This window comes from Saimiri boliviensis, chromosome 8, assembly GCF_048565385.1.
Source record: "Saimiri boliviensis isolate mSaiBol1 chromosome 8, mSaiBol1.pri, whole genome shotgun sequence".
In the NCBI taxonomy this organism is placed as follows: domain Eukaryota; kingdom Metazoa; phylum Chordata; class Mammalia; order Primates; family Cebidae; genus Saimiri; species Saimiri boliviensis.
In genome coordinates, this window is record NC_133456.1 from 26,164,697 (window position 1) to 26,184,420 (window position 19,724).

The 19,724-nt window shown below is 43.8% G+C and overlaps 2 protein-coding genes across 6 annotated transcripts in view; both read right to left on the reverse strand.

Moving 5' to 3' along the window:
• LOC104650448 (myosin light chain kinase, smooth muscle-like) overlaps positions 1 to 557 on the reverse strand; it is a 64,677-nt gene extending 64,120 nt beyond the window's left edge. For all 4 annotated transcript variants that reach the window (XR_012518760.1, XR_012518761.1, XR_012518762.1 and 1 more), the window contains exon 1: positions 279 to 557. The gene's annotated coding sequence lies outside the window, so the exon portion shown is untranslated. The remainder of the gene's footprint in view (positions 1 to 278) is intronic.
• Positions 558 to 6,911: 6,354 nt separating this feature from the next.
• LOC101031443 (coiled-coil domain-containing protein 14) overlaps positions 6,912 to 19,724 on the reverse strand; it is a 61,836-nt gene continuing 49,023 nt past the window's right edge. The window contains exons 13-14 of one of the 2 annotated variants that reach the window (XR_012518764.1): positions 12,832 to 12,960; positions 6,912 to 8,857 (exon numbers count right to left, since the gene is read on the reverse strand). The gene's annotated coding sequence lies outside the window, so the exon portion shown is untranslated. Of the gene's footprint in view, positions 8,861 to 12,831; positions 12,961 to 19,724 lie in introns of both variants that reach the window. The other variant, XR_012518763.1, reaches the window with a different exon arrangement.

The window sequence follows — 19,724 nt, forward strand, 5'->3', positions numbered from 1 at the left end:
TACATAAAGACCCTCCCCGGGGCTGTCGCCGGCACCAACGCTGGGACCACCACCGCCCTAGGCGGCGGATGGGGGTCCAGGGGGCACACTGGAGAGGCAGGGAGGAGGCCGGTGGGAGCAGAGGTCACCGGGACAGGGTTGCCTTCCTCTCCCTTCCAGGGGCAGCGGGTCCCAGTCCCCACCCCTCTCCCAGGGCCCCGGTCTGGCAGCACCACGGCCGCATTGGGCGGCGAAGGCGTGTGCCCGACGCCTGGGTGCCTTGCGGTACCTGAACCCACCTGGTCAAGTGGCCGCTGCACCGCCGCTGAGCGGCCGCGGCAGGGCGGAGTCCGTGGTCCTGGCGGTGCTGGAGGGCGACAGAAAGGCTTAGACTAGGGACTGCTCTCAACTTTGCGCCCTGCCAGCTGCCTGCGCTCGCTGCCAGTGACCGCTTCCCCGCCTCCGACTTCCAGCAACTCCCAACGCAGCTTTCCCACCTTGTGCAGGCAGGCGCCCCCGGCCGCCCACGGCACCATCACGGCGTGGGACCCTGACGCGGCAGCCAATCAGAGAGCGCCGCCGGCCGCCCACGGCACCTCACGGCGTGGGTCCCTGACGCGGCAGCCAATCAGAGAGCGCCGGCGGCACAGCGCCGTTCCCCGTGCCGAGGGGCGGGGCGAAGGGAGGAGGTTCAGGTGAAGGCTGTAGCCTGAGGGCGCCTCACCGGAGTGGTGGGAAGCCTTTCCGGGGTGGGGCTTTAGAAGGGCGTCTTTGCCCCCTCAGCCATCCCTTTGTCCTCCAAGGAATGTTACGGCCATCCACCTCTCTCTAGGAGGGACAGCAGGCAACGTAGGGGTGGGCAGTGGCCCCAAGAAAAAGGAGCGAAGTGAGGGACATCCCAAGCATTGCTGCTGACCTTGGGGACCAAGCTTGGGCCTGGGAGGAGGAGGACAGTGAACCAATCCTAGCTGAAAAGCCCCTTTGTCTTCGAAACTGCTGTGTAAAAGCCCAAAGTTGCCGGGCGCGGTGGCTCACGAGGTCAAGAAATCGAGACCACCCTGGTCAACATGGTGAAACCCCGTCTCTACTAAAAATACAAAAAATTAGCTGGGCATGGTGGCACGTGCCTGTAATCCCAGCTACTCAGGAGGCTGAGGCAGGAGAATTGCCTGAACCCAGGAGGCGGAGGTTGCGGTGAGCCGAGATCGCGCCATTGCACTCCAGCCTGGGTAACAAGAGCGAATCTCCGTCTCTTAAAAAAAGCCCAAAGTTGAGAACAATCCCGTGGTCTGACCCTTTCAGTCCCCCTCCAGCCTCACCTGGGCCTTCCAGGTGGAAGGTGTTCCTGGGTTGGACGCCTGTGGTCGCAGTGAGACCAACTCACCTTTGTTATGTTAAACTTTAGTTCTTTGGTCGCCAGCCGCTCTTATTGAACGTCCTGCCTTCCTCCTCAAAGGGTCAGTTTCTAAGCATCCCTTCACCCCCTGAGCACAGTCATGCTCAGACTTTTGAATTCTGCATGTCCACATACCTTCTGGGTGTTGAGGGAGGGTGATACATACGTATAATTCATTTGCCCCAAACTTCATAAAAGTTATCCATTTGAGCTCTTTGAAAATGCAACATCGGCCGGGCGCGGTGGCTCAAGCCTGTAATCCCGGCACTTTGGGAAGCCGAGGCGGGTGGATCACGAGGTCAAGAGATCGACACCATCCTGGTCAACATGGTGAAACCCTGTCTCTACTAAAAATACTAAAAATTAGCTGGGCATGGTGGCGCGTGCCTGTAATCCCAGCTACTCAGGAGGCTGAGGCAGGAGAATTGCCTGAACCCAGGAGGCAGAGGTTGCGGAGAGCCGAGATCGCGCCATTGCACTCCAGCCTGGGCAACAAGAGCGAAACTCCGTCTCAAAAAAAAAAAAAAAAGAAAGAAAAAAGAAAATGCAACATCAACTTTTGTTCAGCAGACTTTTAGAAGAGGAATGGCACAGGAGGGTTCCTAATTCCCCTTGGGAGCTCAAGACTTAATGTCAGTTTGTAAATCGGGTAAAAATAGTGTTTACTGGGAGTTTAACTGCATGTTTTAATACTTTTCGTAGAATAGCTCAATAATCCTCACAATTACACTGTGAGATAGATACTATTATACACCATCTTTCAAATAAATTGAGGCACAGAAAAGTTATGTAATTTGTCCAAGAACACACAACTAAGTAGGTTGGAATTCAAGTAACCTACCTCCAGAGCTGACGTTGCCACTAGACTTTTGTCTTCCTCACAAAAGCCCCTATTGATTGTATATGTGTCATAAAGATATAAATACTCCTGTACATTTCTGAGTAACCATAGTTTCTTACACATCATAGTTTGTAAGGTCTGTGTAGGTCTGTGTCCTAGTCAGCACAAATCTAAGCCAGCAGAAAGTTATTTGCCCCCTCCTTCAGAAAAATCAGGTGGAATGCTTTGAACACCTGACATTTGAAATTGTGTCATGTATTTGTGTGTGTTTACTGATTTGCTGTCTGCAACCTGACCCACGAAGTGATAACTGTATGAGTGCAGGGGCTCTGTCTACCACTGAAGCACCAGCACCTAAAATAGTGCCTAGTGGATACAGGTGCTTCACAAATATTTATTAAACAAAAAGAAAGGGAATCGTCCCACATTAAGATAGTGCATAATATAAAAACTTCACCCTAAATCATCAATGAATCTTTGAAACCACAATGTTTATTTTCAATAGTCATTTAATTGTGTCAGTTTGTTTTATTAGCCAAAGTTCGTAGTATCATACTGACCTTTTATGCTATTTGGTGCCTGGAAAATATGCAGCAGAGGCTTTTCTTTTTCTTTCTTTCTTTTTCTTTTTTTTCTTTTTTCTTTTTTTTTTTTTTTGAGACAAAGTTTCGCTCTTGTTACCCAGGCTGGAGTGCAATGGCGTGATCTCGGTTCACCGCAACCTCCGCCTCCTGGGTTCAGGCAATTCTCCTGCCTCAGCCTCCTGAGTAGCTGGGATTACAGGCACGTGCCACCATGCCCAGCTAATTTTTTGTATTTTTAGTAGAGACGGGGTTTCACCATATTGGCCAGGCTGGTCTTGAACCAACCTAGTGATCCACCCACCTCAGCCTCCCAAAGTGCTGGGATTCCAGGCGTGAGCCACCACGCCTGGTACCTAATTCCTATTTACTGGTCATGGATGGGAGTTATGGAACCTTTCCCCAGAATACATTCTGGCCCCATCAGAACATCAGGGTTCAGTCTCCTAAGAGATGTTCCTCTGTTTGTGCTACACACCCAAACATACCATCTCAGTTCACTGTCAGACAACTTCCAGGAATGACAGTGGCTGTAGTCTAGCTGAAGAAACACTGAAATAGGAGTCAGCAGACCCCAGGACTCTTTTGACTCAGCCACTAACAACTTAATGTGGCCTTGGGGAAAAAAAAAGCTGGAGCGACCATGCCTGTAATCCCAGCAACTTGAGAGGTCGATGTGGGAGGATTGCTTGAGCCCAGGAGTTTGAGAGCAGCCTGGGCAACATAGCAAGACCCCATCTCTACAAAAAATTTCAAAAATTTTTCCAGGTGTGGCAGTGTCCCCCTGTAGTCCCAGCTACTCAGGAGGCTAAAGTGGGAGGATCACTTGAGTCCCGGAGGTCAAGACTGCAGTGAGCCAAGGTCATGCCACTGCACTCAAGCTTGGGCTTCAGTGAGACACTGTCTCAGAAAAAAAAAGCTGGAGCTTTTGTTTCACATTTGTAAAAGGTAAATGATATTATCTCCTTTATGGAGTTACTGTGAGGATGGAAATGCAATTATTTCTTTTCCTTCCCCTTTTAGAAATACAACGAGATAGGCATAGTGGACAGGTGAGGTGGCTCATGCCTGTAATCCCAGCACTTCGGGAGGCTGAGGCAGGTGGATCACCTGAGGTCAGGAGTTCAAGACCAGCCTGGCCAACATGGTGAAACCTTGACTTCACTAAAACTACAAAAATTAGCCCAGCGTGGTGGCATGTGCCTACAATCTCAGCTACTCGGGAAGCTGAGGCAGGATAATTGCTTAAACCTGGGAGGTGGAGGGTGTAGTGAGCCGAGATCATCCCACTGCACTCCAGCCTGGGAGACAGAGCAAGACTCCATCTCAAAAAACAAACAAACAAGAAAACAAAACCTGGTGTGGTGGCTCATTCCTGTAATCTCAGCACTTTGGGAGGCCGAGTTGAATGGATCACCTGAGGTCAGGAGTTCAAGACCAGCCTGACCAAAATGCAGAAACCGCACCTCTACTAAAAATACAAAATTAGACAAGCATGTGCCTGTAATCCCAGCTCCTTGGGAGGCTGAGGCAGGAGAATTGCTTCAACCTGGGAAGCAGAGGTTGCAGTGAGCCGAGATTGCACTCCAGCATGGACAACGAGAAGGAAACCCTGTGAATGGGTAACAAGGTTTCTTTTTGTGATGGAAACGTTACAGATTAGACAGTGGTGATAGCTGTACAACTGTGAATAGATTAAAACCATTGAATTATACACTTTAAATGGGTGAGTCCTATGGTATGTGAACTGTATCTTGATAAAGCTATTAAAATATATTGTGCATTATCTTTAAATAATTATAGCTTTCAACCATCAAATGACATGTCTTATCAAGATGAAGTATGGATATGTTGTCACCCCAACAGCTACATTCCATGTAGTTCACAAAGTCCTCTCACAGCCCCCAGTCCCCATGACCAAGAGTATTCCCCAGCGCATTTCTGCCAGAGCTCCCAGAGAGGATGCTTTCTCTTCCTAGGATCACAGGTGGAGCTGGGTTCAGCTGGGGCTGCTCCTGTGACAGAGAATAGAATGGGCCAACACTCTAAGAAAAGCACAATGAGGGAATGGGGCAGTGGGATAAAGATGGAGGGGAAAGAGGAAGGTGAGAAAGGAGGAGACACAGGAAGAGCACAGTAATTATTGTTGGAGCATCTGTGTCCAGCCATGCTGGCTAGTTTCAAGTGGGTTTCTGTAATTTGCTTTTAGGAGAGTCTTAATATGTTACTTTAGTACAAACTCTTTCCCTACTTAACTGATAAACTTTCCAAGGATATATACACAAGTAAAACTAAATCCTGGGCCACAAAAAGAAATATGAAACATTGGAAAGAGCACACAGCTCAGTGGTTAAATGAAGTCAGATAGACTTCTATTCAAACATGAGTCCTAGGCTTACCTAAGTGACCTTGAGTACACACAATTTAACTTCCCCAAATCTTAGTTGCCACTTCTGTAAAATGGGAGCCCTAGGTTTGGTTTTCTTACAGACAGGCCACTGTCCACATTAAATGAAATAACCCATGGCAGGGTTTTAATACAGTACCTGGCATGTGAAAACACAACAGTATGACCCACCATTATTAGTAGTAAACTCATGATTTATCACATATATATTTAGAGCATAGAAAAGTATTGTTTTAAAGCAAAGATAGACTAAGACTATCTTTGCTTTGAATAAAATGCATATGACTAGTAGGTAAGAGCCAGAGAAAACTGTACCATGCATCACACACACACAAAAAAAATACTTCTTATTCATTTGGAGAGCATTATTTTTAAGATGTTAGAAATTAAACCTAGTAATGGTAAAGACAACAGCCAGAACCAAAAATGCTAATTCATAAAAATCAATTCTGGTTCTTAGCTAACCTTGTCCAGTACATACTTTAAAGTTATTTCTTCTTAGCCTTCAGTCTGCAATCACTTTTGGAAACCACTCCCCACTTGCAAATAGACAGCTTTAGACAACTATTTAGATTGCTAAGCTTTCTGTTCTTCTACAACACTGCACATTATTGCATCCACATGAGAGAATTCCCTCCATTCATCTACTACCCATAGATATTACTAACTTAGCTCAGACACAAGTCTTCTCCAAAAGTGACCCTGTGATCACTCAGTTCTGAGTTCATTCGTTCATTCAACAAAGACTTAGTGAGAACCTACTATATGCAAGGTACTGTACTAGGTACCAGAGATGCAGAGGACAAAACAGATACCTCTTCTCTGTGTTCTCATCAGGACCTGTTGCCTCATCAGAACACTGACCACACTGATTTCAGATTTCCTAATTACTTCTCGGCAACCCCATCAGAGACTCTAAGCAACCTAAGGTCAGGCACCATAGCAAATCTGATTTGCACTATATCACATTATTTTGAATAAGTCATGGAAAAAAATTGAAACAGAATGAGGTGTCAGCACAATATAGCCACAGCATAGCTATTTGTATGGTCAGAGACTCATGCAGAGCAAACTCTGAAGTGTGTAGAGACACAGCCTTTACAGGTCACTGAGTCTCCCATCAGTGCTGAATAGCCTGCCCCCGAGATCTCGGCTACATCTAGAGCTTGATCCAAAGTACATGATACAGATATAAAATTATATGATACAGATGTAAAATATGATTTTTATAAATATTTGTAATAGATTGTCTTTTCATTGAAAATATGCCTATATAAGGTAAGGAAGAATAAAACTGCACATAGATTAGCTAAAATGGAATTTCATAGATGAAATGCACCAATTCCAGAAAAAACACAAACTACAACTCATCCAATATGAATTTAAATAGACTGTTAAGAAAACTGGCTTTGCAGGGCCGGGCACGGTGGCTCAAGCCTGTAATCCCAGCACTTTGGGAGGCCAAGGCGGGTGGATCACAAGGTCGAGAGATCGAGACCATCCTGGTCAACATGGTGAAACCCCGTCTCTACTAAAGATACAAAAAATTAGCTGGGCATGGTGGCACGTGCCTGTAATCCCAGCTACTCAGGAGGCTGAGGTAGGAGAATTGCTTGAACCCAGGAGGCGGAGGTTGCGGTGAGCCGAGATCGTGCCATTGCACTCCAGCCTGGGTAACAAGAAAACTCCGTCTCAAAAAAAAAAAAAAAAAAAAAACTGGCTTTGTGATTTAAAATCTCATAAACATCTCTAGGCCAGTGAGGTGCAGTGGCTCACACCTGTAATTCCAGCACTTTGGGAGGCCTAGGCAGGTGGATCACCTGAGGTCAGGAGTTCAAGACCACTCTGGCAAACATAGTGAAACCCATCTCTACTCAAAATACAAAATATTAGCTGGGCCTAGTGGTGGGTACCTGTAATCCCAGCTACTCAGGAGGCTGAGGCAGGAGAATCCTTGAACCCAGGAGGCAGAGGCTACAATGAGCCAATTTCATGCCATTGCACTCCAGCCTGGGCAACAAGAGCAAAACTCCATCTCAAAAAGCAAAAAACAAAAACAAACAAACAAAAAAAACAAAAACAAAAACAAAAAAACTCAGCCTAGATGGTTTTACTGAAGAATTCTATCAAATTTTTTAAAAAGAATTGACACTGGCTTTATACAATCCCTCCCAGAAAACAGAAGAGGAACAAATACCTCTCAATTCAATAAAGGGAGTGGTCTAGACGCAAGACTAAAGAGACATTAGAACTAAATGCAACCTGTAATTCCCAACTAGATCATGTTGTTAAACAGAATTTGATAAGATAACCAGTAAAACTTGAATGAAGTTGAAGATGTGATAATAGAAATGTATTAATTTTCTAATTTTGATGGTCATTTTGATATTACACAGAAGAATGTCCTTTTCTTAGGAAATGCCACTAAAATATTTGGAAGTAATGGGTCATCAAGTCAGCAACTTATTATCAAATGGTTCAGGGAAAAGCAAAGGTTATCTGAATTGTACTGGTAACCTTCCTGTAAATTTAATCTTGTTTTAAAACAAAGAAAAAATATTTCTTAAAAATATAGGAGGCTATCTTTATGATCTCAGGATACAGAAGAATTTCCTAAACTAGTTATAAAAACATTGCAAATAGGAATGTTATAAATTCAGTCACGTGAAGATTAAGAAATTTATAAATGGAACATTATTCAGCTTTTCAAAAGAAAAGAAATTCTGGCTTTTATGAGTCATATAACATATGTGACAACACAGATGAACCCTGAAAACACGCTCACTCAGATATGTCACTCACAAAATGACAAATACTGTAAGTTTCCACTTATATGAAGTATCTAGAATAGTCAAAATCATAGAAACAAAAGGCCAGCGGCTGGGCCTGGAGGAAATAGAGAGTTGATTAATTTACAGTTTCAGTTCTGTAAAACAAAAAACTGGAGATCTAGTACTCAGTGTTGTGAATACACTCGTCACTACTGAACTACCCACTTAAAGATGGTTAAGATGGCAAGTTTCATTATTACCACATACATTTGTGGATAACGCTTGAAGAAAGGAAATGGTTAGCACAATATTGCAGAAGTCTTTCCTCTCTGGGATGTGATCTGAAAAGGGCACACAAGGAACTTAAAAAATGTTTTCTTTAAGTTCAATACAAGTGGTTTTCATCATCCTCTAAAAGGACAAACTCTTGCAAATCTGATTTTTAAAATCAACTCCCCGGGAAAGGGAAGATGCGCCAGTACAAAGGCTCTAAAAATAAAGAACTCAAGGACAGGGAAGGCAGAAGGAAAGAGCCATGAATTCTCTCAGTATTAACTTTAAAGTCCGTTTTCTACATAATAAAGAATCAATTTCTGTACAACAACTTAAAGTTGTAAGTGGTACTGCTCAAACCAGATGTAAACTTTGTGTAATTACCAAGTATCTTTTTAAAATATAGAGCCAAATAATATCAATCCCTCAGTGTCCCTATATTTTCACCACAACAGGAGGAGTCAGACAGGACAGCGGCAGTCCTCAGTGGTCGGAACAAGGGGAAGCAGAAAGAGGCACTGAGGGCCAGCGTTCTGCCTCGAGAAAGCAGAAGCTGGCGGCTTCACAGCGTACAGCTTGTTCAGAGGCCTCGCAGTTCAGACTGGTTTCCTGCTAAGAAAAAAAAAAAAGATAAGGTTCACAAATATATCCACAAGGTTCCTTATTGGGTGGGGGAAGAAATTAAAATGTCTAATTCTTCTTCTCAATAGCTTTAAAACACGCAAATCAAATTCTGAATTTTCTTTTTTTTTTTTTTTTTTTGAGGGTTATAAACTAAAGTTGTATTTCGAGGGTGTGCACAGAAAATATATACAGCATTAATATAGCCCTAAGTTTGTCAAATATAAAATCAATTGTTCAATAAATCATACCTCAGGGGGAAATATTGTCTTTTTTAGTAAGAACTGCCTTGCTCTAAATTAATTTGGCCCCATGATGCTTGCTTGGGCTGCTAAACAGTAATTTTTTTTTTTTTTTAAAGATGGGGTTTCACCATGATGGCCAGGCTGGTCTTGAACTCCTGACCTCAGGTGATCCACCCACCTCAGCCTCCCAAAGTGCTAGGATTACAGGCGTGCGCCACCGCGCCCGGCCTACAAATTCTGAATTTTCTACTGTCTACTGGCTATATCAGCTGGGACTCAGGACAGATAGGGACAGGTCACTGATGCTGACTGAAAATCACCTATATTTTACTCTTATTTTGATTCGCAGTGCTTTAAAAAAAAGTTTGATTAAAATTTTTCTCATCATTCTACTCAAAATAACACTGGCTCTTTATTCTATCAAATGAAATTACCACTCTTAAAAATACAATGGAATTCTTTCAAGATAAAATGTGCAACCTCCAAGGAGAATCTTGAGTCTTGCCCTATACCCTGAACTCCAGATTCACATCTTCGATGTTCTTCACATTTCTACTTTAAAGTCTAGCCAGCATCTGAAACTTAACACAGTCAACAGAAATATCTTTCATATCCACCATTTCTCATATTCCAACATCCATTTGTCTTCCAGGCTGGTGTAAAAGGCTGTCACACTTACCTTCCACTGAGCTGTTAACACTGAAACTGTCCATGGGCAGCAAAGCTACAAGAGCACTGATTGTAACGCTCCATCTGGGGCCTCAGGGCCTGCACAGTTTTCCTCCTCCTGGTGTGTGTGAGGTGGGCATGGTATGTGTTTGGTGTGTGTGCTGCATATGGGTTAAGTGTGTGGGGTGTGTGAGGTGGGCATGGTGTATAATGTAGTGTATGGTGTGTGAGGTGGGTATATGTATACTGTGTATGGTGTGTATGGGGTATGGGTGTGGTGTGTGTGAGGTGGGCATGGTTTATGTAGTGAGGTGAGTATGACATGGGTGTGGTATGTATAGTGTATATGGGTTTGTGTGTGCTGTGTGTGTGCTGTATATTGGTTAAGTGTGTGGGGTGAGTGAGGTGGGCACGATATATATGTAGTGTGTGCTGTGTGAGGTGGGTATATATGTTGTATATAGTGTGTGGAATGTGGTGTGTGGTACAGGTGATGTAATACGTATGTAGAGTATGGTGTGCTGTGTATGTGGTACTTATGAAGTGTTTGTGTGTTGTGTATGAAATGTGTGTGGTGTGTGTGAAATGTATATGGTGTATGTATGGTATTATGTGGTGAGTGTGCTATGTGTGTTGTGTGTATATAAGGTGTGTGTGGTGTATGTGTGCAGTGTGTGGTATGAGTGAAGAGTGCATGATGTGTAGAAAATGTATTATGTTTGTGAAGTGAACATAATATATATGTGCTGTATAAGAGGTATGTGTGGTACCTGTGATGTGAGTTTAATGTGTGTGGTGTCTGGTGTATATAGGTTAAGTGCATGGTGTGTGTGAGGTGGGCATGGTATATACATAGTGTGTGTGAGGGTTATATGCATGTGGTGTGTATGGGGTATGCGTGTGGTGAGGGTGGTATATACGGGTTCAATGTGTGTGGTGTGTGAGGTGGGCATGGTGTATATGTGGTATGAAGTGTGTGGTGTGTGTGAAGTAGGCATAATATGTATGTGGTGTCTGCTGTATATGGGTTAAGTGCATGGTGTGTATAAGGTGGGCATGGTATTTATGGGGCGAGTGTGCAGTGGTTATGATATGCATGTAGTGTGTATGGGGTATGTGTGAGGTGGGTATAATATGTGTGTGGTGTGGTGAGGTGAGTATGATGTGTGTGGTGTATATGCGTTAAGTGTGTGGTGTGTGTGAGTTGGCTATGATCTGTGTGGTATATATGGGTTAAGTGTGTGGTGTGTGAGGTGGGCAGGGCATATATATGGTGTGTGGTGTGTGAGATGGATATATGTGTGTGGTGTCTGTGTGGTGTATATAGGGTGTGTGGGGTGCGTAAGATATGGTAGGTGTGTGTTGTGTATGTAGTGTATATGGGTTAAGTCTGGTGTGTGAAAGGTGGGTACAATATGTGTGTACTGTGTGTGAGGTGAGTATGACATGCGTGTGGTTATGTATAGTGTATGTGGGCTAAGTGTGTGCTGTGTGTGAGGTGGGTATGATGTGTGTGTGGTATGCGTGCTATATATGGGTAAGTGTGTGGTGTGTGAGGTGGGTATGTATGTTGTGTGTGGCATGTATGGGATATGTGTGTGAGGTGGGAATTATGTGTGTATGGTATATATGCGTTAAATGTGTGGGGTGTGTGAGGTGGGCATGGTGTATATGTGGTGTGTGGTGTGAGGTGGTTATGTTATGTATATGGTGTGTATGAGGTAGGTATGATATGCATGTGCTGTGTATGGGATGTGAGTGTGAGGTGGGTGTAATATGTGTGGTGTGCATATGACGTGTGTGCTTTGTGTTGTAATATGGTTAAGTGTGTGGTGAGTGTGAGGTGGGCATTGTATAGATGTAGTGTGAGGGGGATATAATATGTGTGTGGTGTATATGAGTTAAGTGTGTGCAGTGTGTGAGGTGGGTATATGTGTATGGTGTGTGTGAGGTGGACATGTTATGCATGCTGTGTGTGGTGTCTATGGGTTAAGTGTGTGGTATGTGTGAGGTACGCATGGTATATATGTGGTGAGATGTGTATGTGTTGTGTGTGGCATGTATGGGGTATGTGTGTGAAGTGGGTATGATACATGTGTGGTGTATGAGGTGGGTATGATATATGTATGGTGTGTGTGAGGTGGGTATGGTGTGTGTGAGGTGGGCACAGTATGCATGCTGTGTGTGGTATCTATGGGTTAAGTGTGTGGTATATGTGAAGTAGGCATGGTATATATGTGGTGTGTGAGGTGGGTATGTGTGTTGTGTGTGGCATGTATGGGGTATGTGAGGTGGGTATGATATGAGTATGGGGAATGTGTATGAGGTGGGAATGACGTGTGGTGTATATGGGTTAAAAGTGTGGGGTGTGTGAGGTGGACATGGTTTATAAGTGTTATGTGGTGTGTGAGGTGTCTGTATATGTGTTGTGTGTGGTATGTATGGGGTGCATGTGTGGTGTGAGGTGGATGTGATATGTTCCTGGTGTGTCAGACGGGTATGATATATGTGTGCTCTGTGTGAGGTGGTTATAGTATGTGTGTGGTATATGCGGAGTATCCATACAAATTCAATGTGCGGGGTATGTGAGGTGGGCATGGTGTATAACGTAGTGTATGGTGTGTGAGGTGGGTGTAGGTGTGTTGTGTATGGTGTGTATTGTGTATGTGTGTGGTGTGTGTGAGGTGGGATTGGTATGTGTGTGGTATGTGTACGTATGTGCACACACGTGAGGTGGTTATAGTGTGTGGTATATATGGTGTATCCATACAAATTCAACATGTGGGGTGTGTGAGCTGGGCATGGCATGGCATATAACATAGTGTATGAAGCATGAGGTGGGTATATGTGTGTTGTGTATGGTGTGTATGGGGTATGGGTGTGGTGTGAGTTGGGCATGGTATGTGTGTGGGGTGTGTGAGGCGGGCATGGTATATATGTAGTGTGTGGTGTGTGAGGTGGGTAGATATGTTTGTGTGGTGTGTATGGTGTGTGTGAGGTGGGCATGGTATGTGTGTGGTACATATATGTATGCGCACACATGCATACCTGTGCACTGCAGAGGACAGGCAGGCCAGCAGCCCGGGACATGCAAAGGTGACCAGCTCAGCCCAAGGCAGGGCTTGGGGCGGGATGGCCAGGCCCCTGGGAGCTCAGGATCTTGGATGCACTGAGAGCCTAGGAGGAGAGAACAAGCTGTGTCACCATCTCCACCCAAGTTCATCACTAACGTGAACCTATAAGCTGCACTGAAACTGTTCCACCTCTGATTAGAATCAGAAACACAAACGGATTCAAGATGGCTGATTAGGAGCAGCTCAGGATTGCAGCTCCCAGTGAAAGTGTGGAGGGTAAATGGACTCCACATTTCCAGATATATTTTTATTGCCCACAGACCAGGAGATTCCCAGGCGGAAAAGCCCCATGGGTCACCAGCACAGCTGTTTTGGCCAGAGGCCCAGCACAACAGTTCTCCATACAAAATACACAGGTCTAGGTGCTGTTTAGGCTGGCAAATGGAGCTCCAGGGGACAAAGTCACCCATTCACCTGATTAAAAAAGGGACTAAAACAGGGAGCCAGGCCAGGAAATTCCCAGGCAAAAAAGCTCCACGATCTCAGTGCAGCTGTTTCAGCTGACTCAGTGGGTCACCGCATGGGAAATCACACAGATCCCAGCGCCCTTTCAACAGATGACTGGAACACCTGGGAGACAGTTGAATGTTCGACTAAAAAAGGGGAAAAAAAAAAAAGGCTCTGAGGCAGGGAGCCAGGTGATCAGGCTCAGCTGGTCCCACCCCCCACTAAAAAACAGCAATCTGAAATGCTCTGGATTGAGAGTTTCACAGCAAGCACAGCTGAACCTGGGACAGTCCAGCTCTGTGGGAGAGGGGCGTCAGCCATTACCGAGGCACTCCACCACTATGGAGGTAGTCTGCCATTGCTGAGGCAGCCTGCCATTAAAGAGAGAGTCCGCCATTACAGAGGTGGGCTGCCATTGCTGAGGTAGTTTTTTTTTTTTTTTTTTTTTTTTTTTAATTAGAAAAAAACCCCAAACAAAGCCTGTTTATTTTATACTACCTATTCATCAGTAATGAAATCAGGTTTAAACCTAGAGCAACATCAGTATTTTTTTTTTTTAACCTTTCTTCATTTGGTTATCATGTTTCTTCCCCAATTACTTAATGTCACAGATGGTAGGACAAATAACTTTTGTGCCCTTCAAGTAACTTTGTTTGGAGTTAAACACATTAACTGGCATTTGTCATGTGGTGGGGAGGGATAGGAACAAAATATGTTCAATCAAAATAAAGATGGAATATTATTTCATGTCTGAGGACAGTTACAATACTAACAAAGCTAACTTGAATGAGTTCTTATTTATTTGGGACAGGGTCTCATTCTGTCACCCAGGCTGTGCACCATCATGGCTCACTGCAGCCTCTACTTGCAGCCTCTACCTCCCAAACTCAACTGATCCTTTCACCTCAGTCTCTTGAGTAGCTGGGGCTTCAGGCATGTGCCACCATACACAGCTAATGTTTTGTATTTTTTTCGTAGAGATAGGGTTTCATCATGCTGTCCAAGCTGGTCTGGAACTCCTGGGCCGAACTGATCTGCCCACCTTAGCCTCCCAAAGTGCTGGGATTAACAGCCATGAGCCAATGTGCCCGGCCAAATTTTTATTTTTTATTTATTTATTTTTGAGACAGAGTTTCGCTTGTTACCCAGGCTGGAGTGCAATGGCGCGATCTCGGCTCACCACAACCTCCGCCTCCTGGGTTCAGGCAATTCTCCTGCCTCAGCCTCCCAAGTAGCTGGGATTACAGGCACGTGCCACCATGCCCAGCTAATTTTTTTGTATTTTTAGTAGAGATGGGGTTTCACCATGTTGACCAGGATGGTCTCAATCTCTTGACCTCTGTGATCCACCCGCCTCGGCCTCCCAAAGTGCTGGGATTACAGGCTTGAGGCACCGCGCCCGGCAATTAATTAATTTATTATTATTATTATTTTTTGAGACGGAGTTTCGCTTGTTACCCAGGCTAGAGTGCAATGGCGCGATCTCGGCTCACTGCAACCTCCGCCTCCTGGGTTCAGGCAATTCTCCTTCCTCAGCCTCCTGAGTAGCTGGGATTACAGGCATGCACCACCATGCCCAGCTAACTGAGGCAGTTTTAACTACACCCGTATAAACAGGACGGCAGGGAAGTTCACATGGCAGCTGGGCAGAGCCCACAACAGCTCAGCAAGGCCTCTGCAGGCAGAGACTGACTAGGCTGCCTCCTTGCTGGGCAGGGCAGCCCTGAAAAAAGGCAGCAGCACAACAGAAACTCATAAATAAAGCCCTAACTCCCAGGGACAGAGCACCTATGGAAAAAAAAAGGGGGTGGTTTATGAGTTCTGCTGCAACAGATTTAAACATACCTGCCCAGCAACTCTGAATAAACAATGGAGCTCACAGCTCAGCACTTGAGCTTCTATAAAGGACAGACTCTCCTAAAGTAGCTCCTTGACCCCGTATATCCAAAAAGTCACCTCATAAAGGAGAGCTCAGATTGACATCACATGGGTATCCTTCAGGGACAAAGATAGCAGAAGAAGAAACTGGCAGCAACCCTTACTGTTCTGCAGCTGCTGCAGGTGATCCCCAGGCAAGCAGGGCCTGGACTGGACCTCAGCAGTCCTACAGCAGAGGGGCCTGACTGTTAGAAGGAAAACTAACAAACAGAAAGAAATAACTTCATCATCAACAAACTGGTCGTCCACTCACAGACCCAATCTGAAAGTCAACAACTACAAAGACAACAGGTGGATAAATCCACAAAGACGGAAAGAAACCAGCGCAAAAAGGATGAAAACACCCAAAACCAGAATGCCTCTCCTCCTACAAGGGATCACAACTCCTCAACAGCAAGGGAACAAGGCTGGATGGAGAATGAGTGTGATGAATTGACAGAATCAGGCTTCAGAAGGTGGGTAATAAGAAACTTCGCTGAGCTAAAAGAACATGTTCTAACCCAATGCAAAGAAACTAAGAACCTTAAAAAAAGATTTGATGAAATGCTATTGAGAATAAACAACTTAAGAGAGGAATATAAGTGATTAATGGAGCTGAAAAACACAAAACGAGAACTTTGCAAAGCATACACAAGTTTCAACAGCCGAATTGACCAAGCAGAAGAAAGGATATCAGAGGTCGAAGATCAACTCAATGAAATAAAACAAGAACGCAAAATTAGAGAAAAAAAGGTTTAAAAGGAATGAACAAAGTCTCCAAAAAATATGGGACTATGTGAAAAGACCTAACCTACATTTGATAGATGTACCTGAAAGTGATGGAGAGAATGAATCCAAAGTGGAAAATACTCTTCATGATATCATACGGGAAAACTTCCCCAACCTAGCAAGGCAGGCCAATATTCAATCCAGGAAATACAGAGACCACCACAAAGATATTCCTCAAGAAGACCAAACCCAAGGAACCTAATCGTCAGATTCGCCAGCGTTGAAACGAAGGAGAAAATGCTAAGGGTAGCCAGAGAGAAAGGTCGGGTTACCCACAAAGAGAAGCCCATCAGACTCACAGCAGATCTCTCAGCAGAAACCCTGCAAGCCAGAAGAGAGTGGGGGCCAATATTCAACATCCTTAAAGAAAAGAACTTTCAACCCAGAATTTCATATCAAGCCAAACTAAATTTCAAACGTGAAGAAATAAAATCCTTTACAAACAAGCAATTACTCAGATATTTCATCACCACCAGGCCTGCTTTACAAGAGCTTCTGAAAGCAGCACTAAACCTAAAAAGGAACAACCAGTATCAGCCACTCCAAAAACATACCAAATAGTAAAGAGCATCGACACAATGAAGAAACTGCATCAACTAACGGGCAAAACAGCCAGCTAGCATCAAAATGGCAGGACCAAATTCACACGTAACAATATTAACCCTAAATGTAAATAGGCTAAACACCCCAATCAAAAGACATAGACTGGCAAATTGGATAAAAAGCCAAACCCATCAGTGTGCTATATTCAGGAAACCCATCTCACATGCAAGGATACACAAAGGCTCAAAACATAGGGATGGAGGAAGATTTACCAAGCAAATGGAGAGCAAAAAAAAAGCAGGAGTTGCAATTCTCATCTCTGATAAAATAGACGTTAAACTAACAAAGATTGGCCGGGCGCGGTGGCTCAAGCCTGTAATCTCAGCACTTTGGGAGGCCGAGGCGGGTGGATCACGAGGTCAAGAGATCCAGACCATCCTGGTCAACATGGTGAAACCCCGTCTCTACTAAAAATACAAAAAATTAGCTGGGCATGGTGGCGCGTGCCTGTAATCCCAGCCACTCAAGAGGCTGAAGCAGGAGAATTGCCTGAACCCAGGAGTCGGAGGTTGCGGTGAGCCGAGATCGCGCCATTGCACTCCAGCCTGGTTAACAAGAGCGAAACTCCTTCTCAAAAAAAAAAAAAAAAAAAAAAAGATCAAAAGAGACAAAGAAGGACATTACATAATGGTAAAAGGGTCAATGCAACAAGAAGAGCTAATGATCCTAAATATATATGCACCCAATACAGGAGCACCCAGTTACAGAAAGCAAGTCCTTAATGACTTCCAAAGAGACTTAGACTCCCACACAATAATAGTGGGAGACTTTAACACCCCATTGTCAATATTAGACAGATCAACCAGACAAAAAATTGACAAGGATATCCAGGACTTCACCTCAGACCCAGAACAAGCAAACCTAATAGACATTTACAGAACTCTCTACTCCAAAATCCACAGAATATACATTCTTCTCAGCACCACATCACAACTACTCTAAAATTGACCACATAATTGGAAGTAAATCACTCCTTAGCAAGTACAAAAGAATGGAAATCATAACAAACAGTCTCTCAGACTACATTGCAATCAAGTTAGAACTCAGAATTCAGAAACTAACTCAGAACCGCACAGCTTCATGGAAACTGAACAACTGGCTCTTGAATGTTGACTGGCTAAACAATGAAATGAAGGCAGAAATAAAGATGTTCTTTGAAACCAAAGAGAACGAAGACACATGTACCACAATCTCTCGGTCACATTTAAAGCAGTATCTAAAGGAAAATATATAGCAATAAATGCCCACATGAAAGGCATGGAAAGATCTAAAATCAACACCCTATCATCAAAATTGAAAGAGCTACAGGAGCAAGATCAAAAAAACTCAAAACCTAGTGGAAGATAAGAAATAACTAAGATAAGAGCAGAACTGAAGGAGATAGAGACACAAAAAACCCTTGAAAAATCAATTAATCCAGGAGCTGGTTTTTCGAAGAGATCAACAAAATAGACCACTAGCCAGATTAATACAAAAGAAAAGAGAGAATAATCAAATAAATGCATAAAAAATGATAAAGGATATATCACCACAGATTCCACAGAAATACAAACCATCATCAGAGATTATTACAAACAACTCTATGCACATACACTAGTAAACCTGGAAGAAATTGATAAATTCCTGGATACTTGCATCCTCCCAAGCCTAAACCAGGAAGAAGTTGAAACCCTGAATAGACCAATAACAAGGTATGAAGTTGATGCAGCAATTAAGAGCCTACCACTCAAAAAACCCCAAGTCCAGACGGGTTCACAGCAGAATTCTACCAGACATACAAAGAGGAGCTGGTACCATTCCTTCTGAAACTATTCCAAGCAATCCAAAAAGAGGGAATCCTTCCCAAATCATTTTATGAGACAAACATCATTCTGATACCAAAACCCGGCAGAGACTCAGCAAGAAAAGAAAACTACAAGCCAAGATCCATGATGAATATAAATGCAAAAATCTTCAATAAAATACTGGCAAACCGATTGCAACAGTACATCAAAAGCATATCCACCATGATCAAGTAGGCTTCATTACAGGGATGCAAGGCTGGTTCAACATACACAAGTCTATAAAATTAATTCACCACATAAACAGAACCAAAGACAAAAAACACATGATTATCTCAATTGATGCAGAGGCGGCCTTTGACAAAATTCAACAGCCTTTATGCCAAAAAGCCTCAATAAACTAGGCATTGATGGAACCTATCTCAAAATAATAAAAGCTATTTACGACAAACCCAGAGCCAATATCATGCTGAATGGGCAAAACTGGAAGCATTCCCTTTGAAATCTGCCACTGGACGAGGATGCCCTCTCTCATCACTCCTATTCAATATTGTATTGGAAGTTCTAGCCAGAGCAATCAGGCTAGAAAAAGAAATAAAGGGTATTCAAATAGGAAAGGAGGAAGTCAAATTGTCTCTATTTGCAGACGACATGATCGTATATCTAGAAGACCCCATCGTCTCAGCCCAAAATCTCCTGAAACTGATAAGCAACTTCAGCAAAGTCTCAGGATACAAAATCAACGTGCAAAAATCACAAGCATTCCTATACACCAATAACAGACTTAAAGAGAGCCAAATCAAGAACAAACTGCCATTCACAATTGCTATGAAGAGAATAAAATACCTAGGAATACAACTAACAAGGAACTTAAAGGACCTCTTCAAGGAGAACTACAAACCACTGCTCAATGAAATAAGAGAGGACACAAACAGATGGAGAAACATTCCATGTTCATGGTTAGGAAGAATCAATATTGTGAAAATGGCCATACTGCCCAAAGTAATTTATAGATTCAATGCTATCCCCATCAAGCTACCAATGACCTTCTTCAGAGAACTGGAAAAAAAACACCTTAAACTTCATATGGAACCAATAGAGAGCCCGCATAGCCACGTCAATTCTAAGCAAAAAGAACAAAGAGGGAGGCATCACACTACTGGACTTCAAACTATACTACAAGGCTATAGTAATCAAAGCAGCATGGTACTGGTACCAAAACAGAGATATAGACCAATGGAACACAACAGAGGCCTCGGAGGCAACACAA